This window comes from Humulus lupulus, chromosome X (genome assembly GCF_963169125.1).
Source record: "Humulus lupulus chromosome X, drHumLupu1.1, whole genome shotgun sequence".
NCBI classification, from domain to species: domain Eukaryota; kingdom Viridiplantae; phylum Streptophyta; class Magnoliopsida; order Rosales; family Cannabaceae; genus Humulus; species Humulus lupulus.
The window spans coordinates 101,482,665-101,496,427 of NC_084802.1; positions in this window are offsets into that span (position 1 = coordinate 101,482,665).

Here is a 13,763-nt window from a genome sequence, read left to right on the forward strand (position 1 = left end):
GTTTTTATTTTAGTTTTGTCTTTAGTGTCGAAAAGTTAAGCCGATGAAATTTCGTTAATAATGTCATTTGTCATCACTTGTGAAATAGAAATTGTGTGAATAGCCGTGTGCTTGGTTTGATCACTCTTTGGATTAATTTTAATGCTTCTGGGAAATTTTAATATGTTGTGTAAATGTGAGTAATTAGCATATGTTATACATGTTTTACTTGGGTATAAGGAATGAATTGTGGAATAGATAGAACTTGCATTGCTTGTCTTTTGAGATGAAATCCTTGATGACACGTGTGTTGGAAAATGATCTAGGAAATTTTGTTGGAACGTTTGAGCCTTTCAAGCTTACCGATATTATTTTATCCTTAGTTTGCCTCTTTGTGCCTTAACTTGTTTGATTGATTGTTTAACCACACTATTAAGCCAAAAATGTACCTGTTATTATTTTCCCTTGTCCTTGAATTATGCCATAAGCTTAGAAATAAGTTTGGGGGAAACAATTGTATTGGGTGAGATTGTTCATATGTGGATAAATGATGTATTTTAATGATTGAGAGAAATGTAAAAGTTATTCTAACATCACTAATTTCTGTATACCATTCGAAAAAAAACAAACAAAAAAAGAAAAAAAGAAAAGAAAAGAAAAGGAAAAAGGAAAAGAAGATAAAAAAAGTGATAAAGAATTAAATAAAGTGATGTTGGAGCAATGTTTTGTGAGTTCTCAATTGTTGGAAAGATGGTTGGTTTGATTGGTTTTTGATGTGCTTATGGTATAATGAAGCTTAAATGTCTTTTCAACTACCGTTACCTAAGCCAAAATGTTATGAACCTTAAAGTTTTGTTGATTCCAAAACATGTGTTGTTGACAATAGTGGAGAAAGGCAAGTGTGCAAGTGTATTGAATATTAGTTAGTGGATTGTTGGTATGCGTGAGACATGTATGATGTATTCCAATTCTTCATATTGTAATTTGCAAATCATATTCTAATTTCCAATTGAGGCATTCATATTAATTGTTGGAGTGATTGGATTGAAATTCTGGTTGTAAAATGCAGTTTGATATTTTGTGAATGATGACAATGCAATGTGAATAATATGGAGGCTTAACTGTATGTTGGTGTGTTATGTTTTAAGTTTAGTGTCAATCTTTACTCGAGGGCGAGTAAAGGTTAAGTTTGGGGGAGTTTGTTGAGTCTAGTTTATGTCATTGTTAGGTAGTGTTTTAGGTAGTCTTTCATGTTGTTTTTATTTCATTTAGTGCGGTTTTACGCTTTTGTTTGTTTATTTTACAGTTTTCGTGAATAAAAAGGAAGTTTGAATACTTGGAGGAAATTGGTTCAAAAAGAGAAGAAAAACCCAAGTTTCGGTGTTGTTTTCAATAAAGGATGGATCCCGGCATGATTTGAAGGCATTGGTGATTTTCCGGGTTTAAAAATGCATAAATTGAAGAATTCCTTAAGGGTCGCGGCTTGAGCAATTTGGAGCTGCGGCCAGCCTCTTCACAGAAACATTGTTTCAGAGTCTAGACTCGGGTAACGACATGGCTTTGGAAGGCCTCGGCTTGGAAGAGCTAATTCCCAGGGAAACAAAGACATGGGTCGCAGCCCTCCTCAACGAAAAACGCAGTTTTGGGAGACGGGCTACGGCTCTTGATAAGCTGGGTCGCGGATCAAATCCTTTAAAAAGAAAAATTTGTGTTATAACCTAATTTCAAAAAAGAAAGAGACAGACAGTTTTTGGTGGTTAAAATTCTTCTACGAACACTTTTGGAGGCTTCTTCACTTGTTTGTCATCCATCTATTTCTTTATGTTGCTCTTGAATTTCTTTGTGTTTATAATGACAGTTATGAACTAATTTTATGTTTAGGGTTGTTAATTGAATCGCTTGAATTCATATTATGAACTAATGCAATTATCATTCCTTCTTCATCTTCTTTTCAATTCCTTGCAATCTATGCTTATTGATTGATTATTGACTGGCCATCTATAATCATTACCTTTATGTTTTTGAATCAAATTCTGAGAAGTGCGATTTGAGTTTGCTTTGGTTGTTCAGGATACAATTATAATTTAGAACGAGAGTATCTAGATTAATTGTGTGACTATCTTTTGAGTTGTTTTGATTAATGTTGCCTTTGTGATTAAGTTTGCCCTAGAAATATAGGAAATTTTCACTTAGGTTGAGTTTATAATTCATAACATGATTATAAGCTGCTTTTGTCAACTCGTTAATTGAAATAGGAAGAAAGAAGAAGAAATTGGTAACTTGTATTAAGGATTAATAGGGAGGATAGTTGATGAGATTAAATGCCCTAATTACTCTCTTATTATTTAAATTCAAAGTTTTTCTGATACTTATTGTTTTTATTGAGTTCTTAATTATTATTTCAGCAATTTATATTTTCTTCTGCATTATTACAAGAATCAAAGTTTAATTGACCAAATAGAAACAAAAAGATTAATTGATTGGTAATTGGTAATTCAGTCCTTGAGGACGATATTTGGCTTTACCAAGATTATTTCTAATTTGCGATATGTGCACTTTCGTAGCAATAATTTTCGCAACACCTTGATAAACACATGCAAGTTTGGGCCCAATAGTTTAAAATAAAAATAAAGTATGCATATGCAATGTCTAAAGAAAAACAAAAGTTTAAGTCCCACTAACATATTTAAAAATAAAATCCATAGCATAGTTTCTTTAAATCTCAGCGCTTATATTGGTCGTTTATTTGTTCATAGGAAACCACTCAGACGTCAGAACTCCCCGCATCACAGCACGTGCCAGAGAGAAACCATATTGCTTACCTGAAATGGGAAAGTAAAGGGGTGAGCTAAATGCCCAGTAAGGAAGTACAACAAAATCAAAGAAAAGACAAGAAAGACATGTTTAATATAACAGGACAGTTCATAACATCATCATACTCATATTTCATGATCATAATTGAAAACATAGTCATACATCACATTCATTCAACATAAGCATACTCTTTGTGATCATGATACATCTGTTGTCCATGCCACATCTTGAGGTAACCAATATAACTGGGCTGGTAAAATCTCCACTAGAAGGTAAATAGGATCTCAACTCCTTGAATAACCTCTGCTCGTCCGCCCTTTGAGTTACGTCATATCCTCAATAACTCATTTTTTGCATTGCGTTCAGCACGCTAGCAACCTTTTCTTTTCATTCATCAGACAAACATTCACATCAAAACAAAGAAAATACATGTTACATCATACTTGTTATAACATATCAAGATAGAATTCTACTTTTCCATATCACTTGGTTTATCATCAGAAGATATCATCATCATTTTCCATAGCACATTATTTCTTGTAACAGAAAAATCTTACCATCTCATACATAAACATAGAAATTCTATCTAACTTTCTTACCTCAGGTCCGAGCAAAGCAAAAATGATAATACGTCACAACGAGCCTATAATCATAACCAAACGTTCCTCTCTTAGAATTACATAAGACTACTCATGCCCAACATATGTACCCCACGTGTGCATGGGCCATGCACACGTGGCATAAGTTGCACTATAATTGTAAACATACAATATTTCCACATAAAATCATAAAAGAATAATGTTTATTCTACCTATTAACCCTTCATGGTCACAAAGTAAAAGTCATGTGCTTGAACAATAGGCATATATTTGAACGTAGAAATGTATTTGCATGCGACATGCATACGTCGGAGTGTTATTAAAATTTAACGTTTTAAAACGATAATTCCTACATGCTTATTTCTTGCATCTTTTCAAACAAAATTCAGCAACATAATTTATTTACGATTAATTGTTTCTCTAGCTTTAAGAACATAATCCATTAAGTTTACTTTATACAACATATTTTGTTCTCTAACTTCAACATACAACATATTTACTTTATAAAATAATCCATTAAGTCTTTTCTAATTTCTCATAAAATAATAATTTCATTTATTATTTAAATAGCATAAAAAAATGTGACAAAATTTGTAGTTATTTAGTATAAGTTTTTTGTTTCCTTTAGAAAATAATTTTACTAATCTCTTAAAAAAACTGCATGTTTTTAAATGTGAAAATTCATAAATAAAGTGTGGAAAAATTACATTTTCATATATATTATTTAAGACTTAATTTATTGGGGTGTACGACTTATTCGTCTTAAATAAAATATTCATTTTATCTTAATAACCCAATGTTTCAGCAACTAATAATTTGTTTAAAAATCACAAATGGACTTAAACCATAATATTTTCATATTTTAAGTAAATAAAAAATTTGCACAAAAATAATAGTGTGAAATATACATATTTATATTGTGAGAATATCACATTCATCATATACATAGCTTAGGGTTTAATTTATTTGATGCATTAGTTTTACTTATCTCATTTAAAAGTCTTTTCTTACTTTTAACCAAAAATTCCAGTAACTATTTATTTAATTAAAATCACAAACTTGGATTAAAACCATATTTTCTTTCATAAAATATACAAAAAAAAAAAGTGCATGTATTAATTTGATAAAAACACCATTGACATAAGAAATAATATGTCATTTCATTTACTTAAAATCAAATACCACTTTGAAGAATCATATGTATTAATTTACCGTTGTCATCACAAATTATAAAAATAAAAACAACAATCATAAATAAAAGAAAACCACTCTTAATCATGCTTTGACCAAATCTTCATATACCAACTAGATCATCATTTACAAGGGACTTAATACCAATTCCCAAACTTAACAAAATAATGTAACATGTTTCTAATGATTATATGTGACATCAAATAGAAAAAAATAATAATCAACATGAAATGATAATCTCTATAGGCCTAAATCCACATGAACAATAAACATAAAATACCAATAACTTCATTCACATTCACATGGACCCTAGCATGTTCATATTTCCCAAATAACATGACTAAGTTCATAGAAAATCAAAAGAAACATAAACAAAACTTCACATGCATTGTCTACAGATCCATACAAGCTTAGTCCCAAACACACACACACAATCCATAGTGCCATACACGCCCATACCCATATATATATATCCATACATGCTTCCATTCACAAGAAAACAAATCACACACTACCCTAGCATGTTGCTATGTATTTGAACAAGATACAAGGGTATGGTAATCCAAACACCATCTAATGTGAGAAAACAAAACCCAATACATCAATCAAATATAATCAATAACCATAACCTAGAATCAACATTACAAAAATGCAAAAGGCTAGATTCACTACCTCCTTGATAGAATTCAACCTCACAAAGTTGGTTATCCCTTTTGGTATACCTAGTGTTTTCGAAACCCCCAACAAAGAAAGAACAACACATCAACATGAAGAGTTAGCAAATCAATAGATGAGGAGATGAATTAGAGAATAAAAAATATCAAAGCTCAAACACATACCCTAGGATCCGAAATCCTTTTTCTTCTTCTTCTTCTCCTCCTCCTTTCTATTCTTTCTTTTTTCTTTCTTTCTTTCTTTCGTTCTTTCTTTCTCTCTATCTCATGCACTCTCTCCCTCTCTCTCTCTATTCTCTCCTCTAGCCGACGGCACCACAAGAGCATATGGGGCTCTTCTTTCTTTTCTTTCCTTTTATCTAACCCTAGAGAAAATAACTAGCCTAATGGGAATGGGAAAGTTTCCCAATCCCTTTTCCCTTAATTTTGCTTAAAATCAACTAATAATAAAAGAATAAATCAATTAAGATAAATGGAAGTAATCAAGGAAAAATATGTCATCATAAAAAAAAAAAAGAGGAAACCTACCCCTTGATTCCCTCACTCCCTTGACCAACCCCTCCCTCTCTCTCTCTTCCTATACTCGGCCAAATGAGGCCATTTCACACCCATTCATCAACCTTCCAATTTTGATACAAATCATTGCAATTTTCATTTCTTATTTCTCCTTTTAATAGAATAAATAAAATGAGAAAATACATTATAATCTATTGCATGCTCACCGTGCATACCATGTACACGCATACACACAATTGCTCAAGTGCATCACTACTTACCATGCACCTTGGTGCATACAATCAAAACTCACTTACTTACAAATTAAATTAATCAAAATAAACAACTAACAAAATAAATTCACATAATTCATACCAACAATTCAAACAATTAAAAATAAATGTCTAACACTTACAATTAATAATAGGGTTTATACTTTTTTGGACCCTGTGTTTTGTCCAATTACCTGTTTTGACACGTTCCTTTTTGGACCCTGTGTTTTGTAAAATGGTTCAAATAGACCCCTAAACCCAATTTTGATGAAGAAAAAAATTGAATATAACAACATAGTTGTTAGGAAAAATGATTTTATTTTGTTTTAAATTGTTAGTTTTGCGAATTATTTGTAATTTTAGCTTAGCAAACTTTGACCAAAATCGAGTTTAAGGTTCTATTTGAACCATTTTACAAAACACAAGGTCCAAAAAATCATTTGTCAAAACATAGGGTCCAAACAGGTAATTGGACAAAACACAGGGTCCAAAAAGGTACAAATCCTTAATAATAAAACAAAGCACAAAATTTATTAAACTAAAAATTAATAATTTGGCGCGCTACAATATACACTCCTTTAAAGGAATTTTGTCCTGAAATTCTTTCTTACCAAATAATTCAAGGTATCTTTCTCTCACGTCTTCCTCCAGCTCCCATGTTGCTTCTCTTTCCGTGCTATTCTTCCACAGGACCTTAACTAATGGAATCATTTTGGATCTCAATTCCTTGATTGCCTTTTAAATAACATGCTCTGGCTATTCATCGTAACTCAGGTCTTGCTTCAGTTACAATGGTTCATAGCTCAGAACATGAGAGGGATCCGACACGTACTTACGCAACATCAAGATGTGATAGACGTTATGCATTTCAGCTAGTGCTAGAGGCGGTGCTAAACGATACGCAACTTTCCCTACTCTGTCCAAAATCTGAAATGGACCTATAAATCTCGGGCTCAACTTTCCTTTCTTCCCAAAACGCATAACACCTTTCATCGGTGAGACTCTCAAGAACACAAACTTACCCACTGAAAACTCGATGTCCCTTCTCTTAAGGTCTGCATAACACTTTTGCCTACTTTAAGTGGTAAACATCCATTGGAAAATTTTCTTGATCGCCTCACTTACTTCCCTAACTACCTCAGGGCCTAATATTTGCTTCTCCCCAACCTTATCCCAGTGCAAGGGAGATCTACACTTGCACCCATAGAGCATCTCATAGGAGTCATCCCAATAATGGACTGATAGCTATTGTTATAGGAGAAATCCATCAGGAGTAAATATCGACTCCAGGATTATGAAAAGTCCAATGCACATCATCTCAACATATCCTCTAGAATCGGTATAAGCGTCTCAGACTTCCCATCGGTCTGGGGATGAAAATCGGTAGTGAACTTTAACCTTGTACCCATGGCTTTCCGAAATACCTTCCAAAAGTTTGACGTGAATACTAACCCTCGATCAGACATAATCGACTTTGGAACCCCATGAAGTCTCACTATCTCGCTCACATACAACTCTGCATACTGGTCTACCAAGTAGATAGTCCTAACTGGTAGAAAATGGGCGGACTTAGTGAGCATGTCTACTATTACCCAAGCAGAATCATGTTATTTTGTGGTCCTAGGTAACCCTACCACAAAATCCATTACTATATCTTCTCATTTCCATTCTGGAACATAAAGCGGTTGAAGTAGCCCTGCTGGCCTTTGGTGCGCCACTTTGACTTGCTGACATGTCAAACATTTGGCAACAAAATCAACAACGTCCTTCTTCATGCTAGGCCACCAATACAATGCCTTAAGGTCTTGGTACATCTTTTTCGACCCTGGACGTAAGGAATAAGGTGTTATGTGCGCTTCTTTCATAATACTTTCCTTGATCTCATCATTGTTAGGCACACAGACCCTATCCTTATATCACATCAATCCACCATTACACATAGTGAAGTCGTTGCTACCACTTTTTCTATACCAAAGCATCTTGCTTCATTATGGCTTCATCCATTTTTTTCCCTTCTCTAATCTGTTCCAATAGGGAGGATTGTAGAGTGAGGTTTACTAGGCCTCCTATCACGAACTCAATATTGGCATTTATAATCTCTTTCTGCAGAGGTGTCTCTATCGTGTTCAGAGCTAAGACATTCCCATGTCCTTGCCTACTCAATGCATCGGCCACCACATTGGCCTTGCCCGAGTGGTATAGAATTTCACAATCATAGTCCTTCACTAACTCTAACCATCTTCGTTGTCTCATATTCAACTCTTTCTGAGTGAAGAAATATTTCAGACTTTTGTGATTGGTGTAAATTTCACACTTATCCCATAAAGGTGATGTCTCCATATTTTTAGTGCGAACACCACAGCTGCTAACTCAAGATCATGGGTGGGATATTGTTGCTCATAGTCCTTGAGCTACCTTGAAGCATAAGTTACCACCTTCCCATTCTACATCAACACACAACCTAAATTGTTCTTTGATGCATCGCAATACACCACGAACTTCCCGCCCTCTGTGGGAACACAAAGGATAGGTGTAGAAAGCTTTCTTCACATTTCTCAGCTCATGTGAACTTCTGGTATTTGCGTGTCAAGTTGGTCAAGGGTGTGGCAATCTTCGAAAAAGCCTCAACAAATTCCGATAGTACCCTCCAACCCTAAGAAGCTTCAAACCTCTAAGGGATTCTTTGGTTGTGGCCAGTCTCTAATGGCCTTGATCTTTGTCGATCTACTGCTATCCCATAGGCATTCTTTGGTTGGGGCCCTAGGGGTGCCTTGCTTATTGCAAGAGAATGGAGCCTAAAGAACTAAGTGTAGTGCACCAAAATTTTGTTTTTTTATTTTTATTTTATTATTAATTGTTTTAAGGGTTTAGTTATTTTAGTTTAATTATTTAAGTGTTAGGAGTTTATTGTGTGAATTAATTTATAATTATTTTTAGTTATTTAAATTATTTTGTAAATTTTGTGCATGAGTTTTGATTGTGTGCATGGTCAGTAGTGATAGACTTGTGTACTTGTATGTGTGCATGTACATGGTATGCATGGTGAGCATGCAATAAAATAAAATACATTTTAGTTTCTATTATTTAATTAAAAATGACATATTTTTAGAACACTTGTGTTAACACAAGTGTAAATGGGAAAGGTTTTTTTTCCATTTTATTTAATTTAATTTAATTTAATAGAAAATAAAGAAAGAAATAGGTAAGGATTGATTAGTTGACCTAAGCTATTTTTTGAAGGTGGAGAAATGTATGTGAGTGTGTGATGAGGTCTTGCATGGCCGAGTATAGAGAGAGAGAGAGAGGGAGAGAGAGAGAGAGAGGGGGGGGGGGGGTGTCGGCCAAAGGGATGAGGGAGAGATGGCTTAGTTTCCTTTTTGGTGTTATTGAATTATCTCCTTGATTTTCAATTTGATCCTAATTTGATTTCTAGGCAAAAACTAAGGAAAATTAAAAAGAAGAACTCACCTTTTTTTATTTCCATTTGTATTGTGGTTAGTCTCTAGGGTTTTATAAGGAAAAGATTAGAACTTGAGAGCTCCATTTTGGGGCTGGCCGACTACAGTAGAGAAAGAAAGAGAGAGGGCACGAGAGTGAGAGAGAGAGAGAGAGAGAGAGAGAGAGAGAGAGAGAGATTGCTGGAGAGAAGAAGGAAGGAGAGAAAGAATAAGAGGAAGAGAAAAGAAAAATGGATTTTGAAAACTAGGTTTGTGTTCTTGATTTTTAAGTGGTTGGGATCCTCTAAGCTATTTTCTCATCTTATTGATGCTAAGAATATTTTCTTCTTTTCTTTGTTTTGGGGTTAAAAAATCCTAGGTATGTCCTAGAGGGTGACTATAGTTTTGAAACTTTGATCTCTATCAAAGTAGGTAATGGAACCTCTAGCCTTATTATTGTTTTATTGTTGTTATAATTTCTTGGGATGTAATTTATGTGTATTGTTTGTTGGTAGAATGGGTTTTTGTTCCTTTATGTGTTTTGTTGATTTAATTTATGTGTATTGTTTGTTGGTAGAATGGGTTTTTGTTCCTTTATGTGTTTTGTTGATTTTTCTCTGATTTGTAAATCTATAGAAACATGAAAAATGTATACATGTGGTTTATTTATGAGTAGTTTTCTATAAATAATTTGCTATGAGTATGTGTATTCTTGTATATGGCCTAGGCGTGTGTGGTTCTATGCTTGGGCATGTGTGTGTGTGTGTGTATTTGGGCAAGCATGAAGAATTAAAGAAGTATAACATGAATGTGTGAGTAAAGTATGTAAGAAAAATATGGATATGTGTTGTTGTGTATATATATATGTGTGTGTGTTAGAATTTGATGTCTTGGTAATAAAGATTTATATTGGATTATTGTTGCTCTTTAAATCATGATGTTTTGGGTAATCAAAATATAAATTTATGAGATACGTACATAGGGTTCGGCTGAGGGGATGTATGACATAGAATAATAAAATTTTATTGATTTACTTGGTTTGCTTACAAATTGTCATGTTAAAATGCATAAGGGTATATAAGAATGCTAGGTCAATTTATTAAAATGGTTAAAAGAAAATTTTGATTTATGAGTATATTTTGCTTGCTAATTTATGCTTACCTTTATGGTGATTTACAATTAAATTTGAAAGAGAGCAATCTATTTCTTAAAAATTCATATTTTTAAAACTAATAAAATTAGAATGTGAATTTTCCATATTTTGATAATGTATTTTCTTTAATATATATGCAGATTTTATTGATTAAATAATTAAGAAAAATTATTTTAAAGATGTCTAGGAAAATTGATTTAATAAAATGTGAGTATAATTAATCATTTTACCAAATTTTAAATAAATATGAATTAATGTGAATTTTGTGACCTAGAGATCTTATTTTACAAAAGGGTTAAACTAGATCATGATTTAGTATTATTTAATTAATTTTTTGCCAAATTAAATAGAGTACTTTTTTATGAAATTAATTAATTGCAAATTAATTATTTTATGACAAATAATAAATGTTGTCACATTTTTTCAAATAATAAATAGATTTATTATTATTATTATTTGGTACAAATATAGCTAAAGAACTAGTTTAATTTAATAACTTTTTGTAGTAAAATTAAATAATGAAATTTTGTGATTTAAAGAGGTAATATAGCAATATTATTCAAGTTGGTAAATTATTCATTACTTGTGGAATTTTTGTAATAGTAACAAGAAGATAAAGGAATAAAATTTTCCAACTTCAAAGTGAGTTTTAAGAACCCTCCCACGTATGCATTTTACATGCAAGAAGTGCATGATCCTTGTTTTGAAACTATTGAGATTTTCTTAGTAGAAATTGTTGGGGTTTTATGCCCTAATTAAAACTCAATCCTTTGTAATGTCATTTTCTTATCAATAAAAGAATAGAAATCATTTTTAACTTGGTCAATCACTTTGCTCACATGTTTTATTTTCATGATTATTTGTTTAATATAAACTGCAATAAAATCCCGATCATATAGCTAATCATATTTATAGTGATGTAATCACAGTGGAATATAAATATGAATATATGTTAAAAAATAAATTAGTCCAAAGATTAATCAGTACACAGGGTTTACACTGACTTGCCAATCTATGATATGGTCTACTTACACATTGTAGTGGTATGTTCTTTCGAGAACATTAACAAAGTAGATAAGCTCAGACGTATTTGTTACATCGGACTAGACCGATATTGACTTTAGATAGATAAGTAAATGTATCATTATTATCTAATATGGTCATATCATAAAGTTGACCATAGGTCAATACAATCTCAATTATGAGTGGTTAGTATTCTAACTGATTGTATTATTCAAGTCATTTGATTTGGTCGTTTTCAGCTTACCCTACGGACTAGCCCATACTTACATATTGGGGAGTTGGTAGAATTATTGAGTGGGAGTGTTAATCATAGATATGAACATCTATAACTTCTACAAGAAGTGAAATGATGATCACCTTATAGCTTGGTTCAACGAGTTAAATGATTGAGTACTCATTTCTGTGATTAAATTTAACGAAAATATCATTTACAAGGAACTTAGTGGTATTTAAGGATAAAATACAATGAGGGTTAAAATGGTAATTTGTACCTGACTCAGTTGTAGATCATCTATAGAGGATTGAATGACAAATGATGGTTGTAACAATGGATAACATATTTACTTTAAGTGTAAAGCGTTCTATGAGTTCAAGAGTGCAATTCTCAGTCTTTAGTGGAGTCAAGATGAATTAATAAGGTAGTGAAGTTATTCGATAATAATTTTACGGTAACCTATAGGAGCTTGAATTCATGGGTCCATGGTCCCCACAATGCCTTTGAATAAATCATCTAGGTAGTCTCGATTAATTGATTTAATTATCAATTAGGATTCACAAAATTGTTTTGTGTCAATTTTTGACAGTTTTACTAAGATGTGGAATTTAGAGAAGAAAAGAGAAATTTGGGAAAATTTATTTGTTGATGCAGTTTTTTGCCAATAGTAGATTTAGAAATCTATTAAGGATATTAGTGCTTATTTGTAAATCGTAATAAACTTATATGAAAAATTTCTCGCAGACGATTTTATGTGGTTCAATGGTTAAAATCCACCTATCCACAAGACAATATTATTACTCTCTCACAATTTCTGCACAGTTTCAATATTACAAAAAATAGTCCATTATCCTTGATATTTATAGTGGAATTTCCTGGACAGGTTTGGCTAACCGTGTGCATAAATATGGTAAACATTTAATAAAGATAATTCCCATTTACATAGGGATATGATTGCCTAACAGAGTATACTCCTGTTATCTCGGATAACAATACAGCCTGGACATTAATGAGCTTATAAAGTTCCTCTGAGTCTCTCAGGATCCTTCAGTGTGCATCTTAACCAGGTTTCCACCAGCTTAACATATTCATCGAGCTGAGGATCGAAGAGAATTTGAACCTTAGTCCGGACTAAGTTCGAAGCACCCTAAGCGGGATCTGGCATATACATGTCTCAAAATGGACCGTCATCCTAAGACGCAACTTGATAACTACAGGAATGCCGTACTGCCAAGTCCTGACTCGAGCTGTTCACATAATCATTAGCTAGACGTTCTACTTGCCTGATTTTTCCATATAATCATCTGCCAACTGTACCCCTAGCTGAGTGATTAAACCCGTGCTAATTTTTAGGGTACAACATTTGCCTCCCAAGCTCCTACTCGTGCTTAATGTCATCACTTTTTGACATGCATAGTAGGGATTTTAGGCTTCTGTCATGTAAAATATTGCTTGCCTACTACTCGAGTGTTGAACACGTAGCCATCTGTAATTGGTGTCTGTTTGGGTTTCGAGGATTGTGACAACTGTCTTGTCATCTTTTTGTCGCCACACAGGTCATTTAATCTTGGCCTTTGGATCTCGAGCTGACCCAATCGGATGGCCAAAATTAATTCTCAAAGCTTACATATAAATAGGGAGATCAGACCTAAACCTTACCACCTTTACATTCAAAAACTTTCCTTTCAGAAAAAAAAATTCCTCTTTTTCTCTCAATGTTTTTCCAAAAACCTTCATAGACCTTCAGGTTCGCAGAAGCTCTCAAGCTCCTACCTGTGGAAGCATCAACATTCTCATCAAACAAACGTATAAATCGTAAGTATTTCCTCATCTGGTTTGAATCTTTCACTTCTTTATTTTCCAATGAGTTTTTTACTTTGAAAAGCATTTTTTGTTCAACACCGTTTTGTGT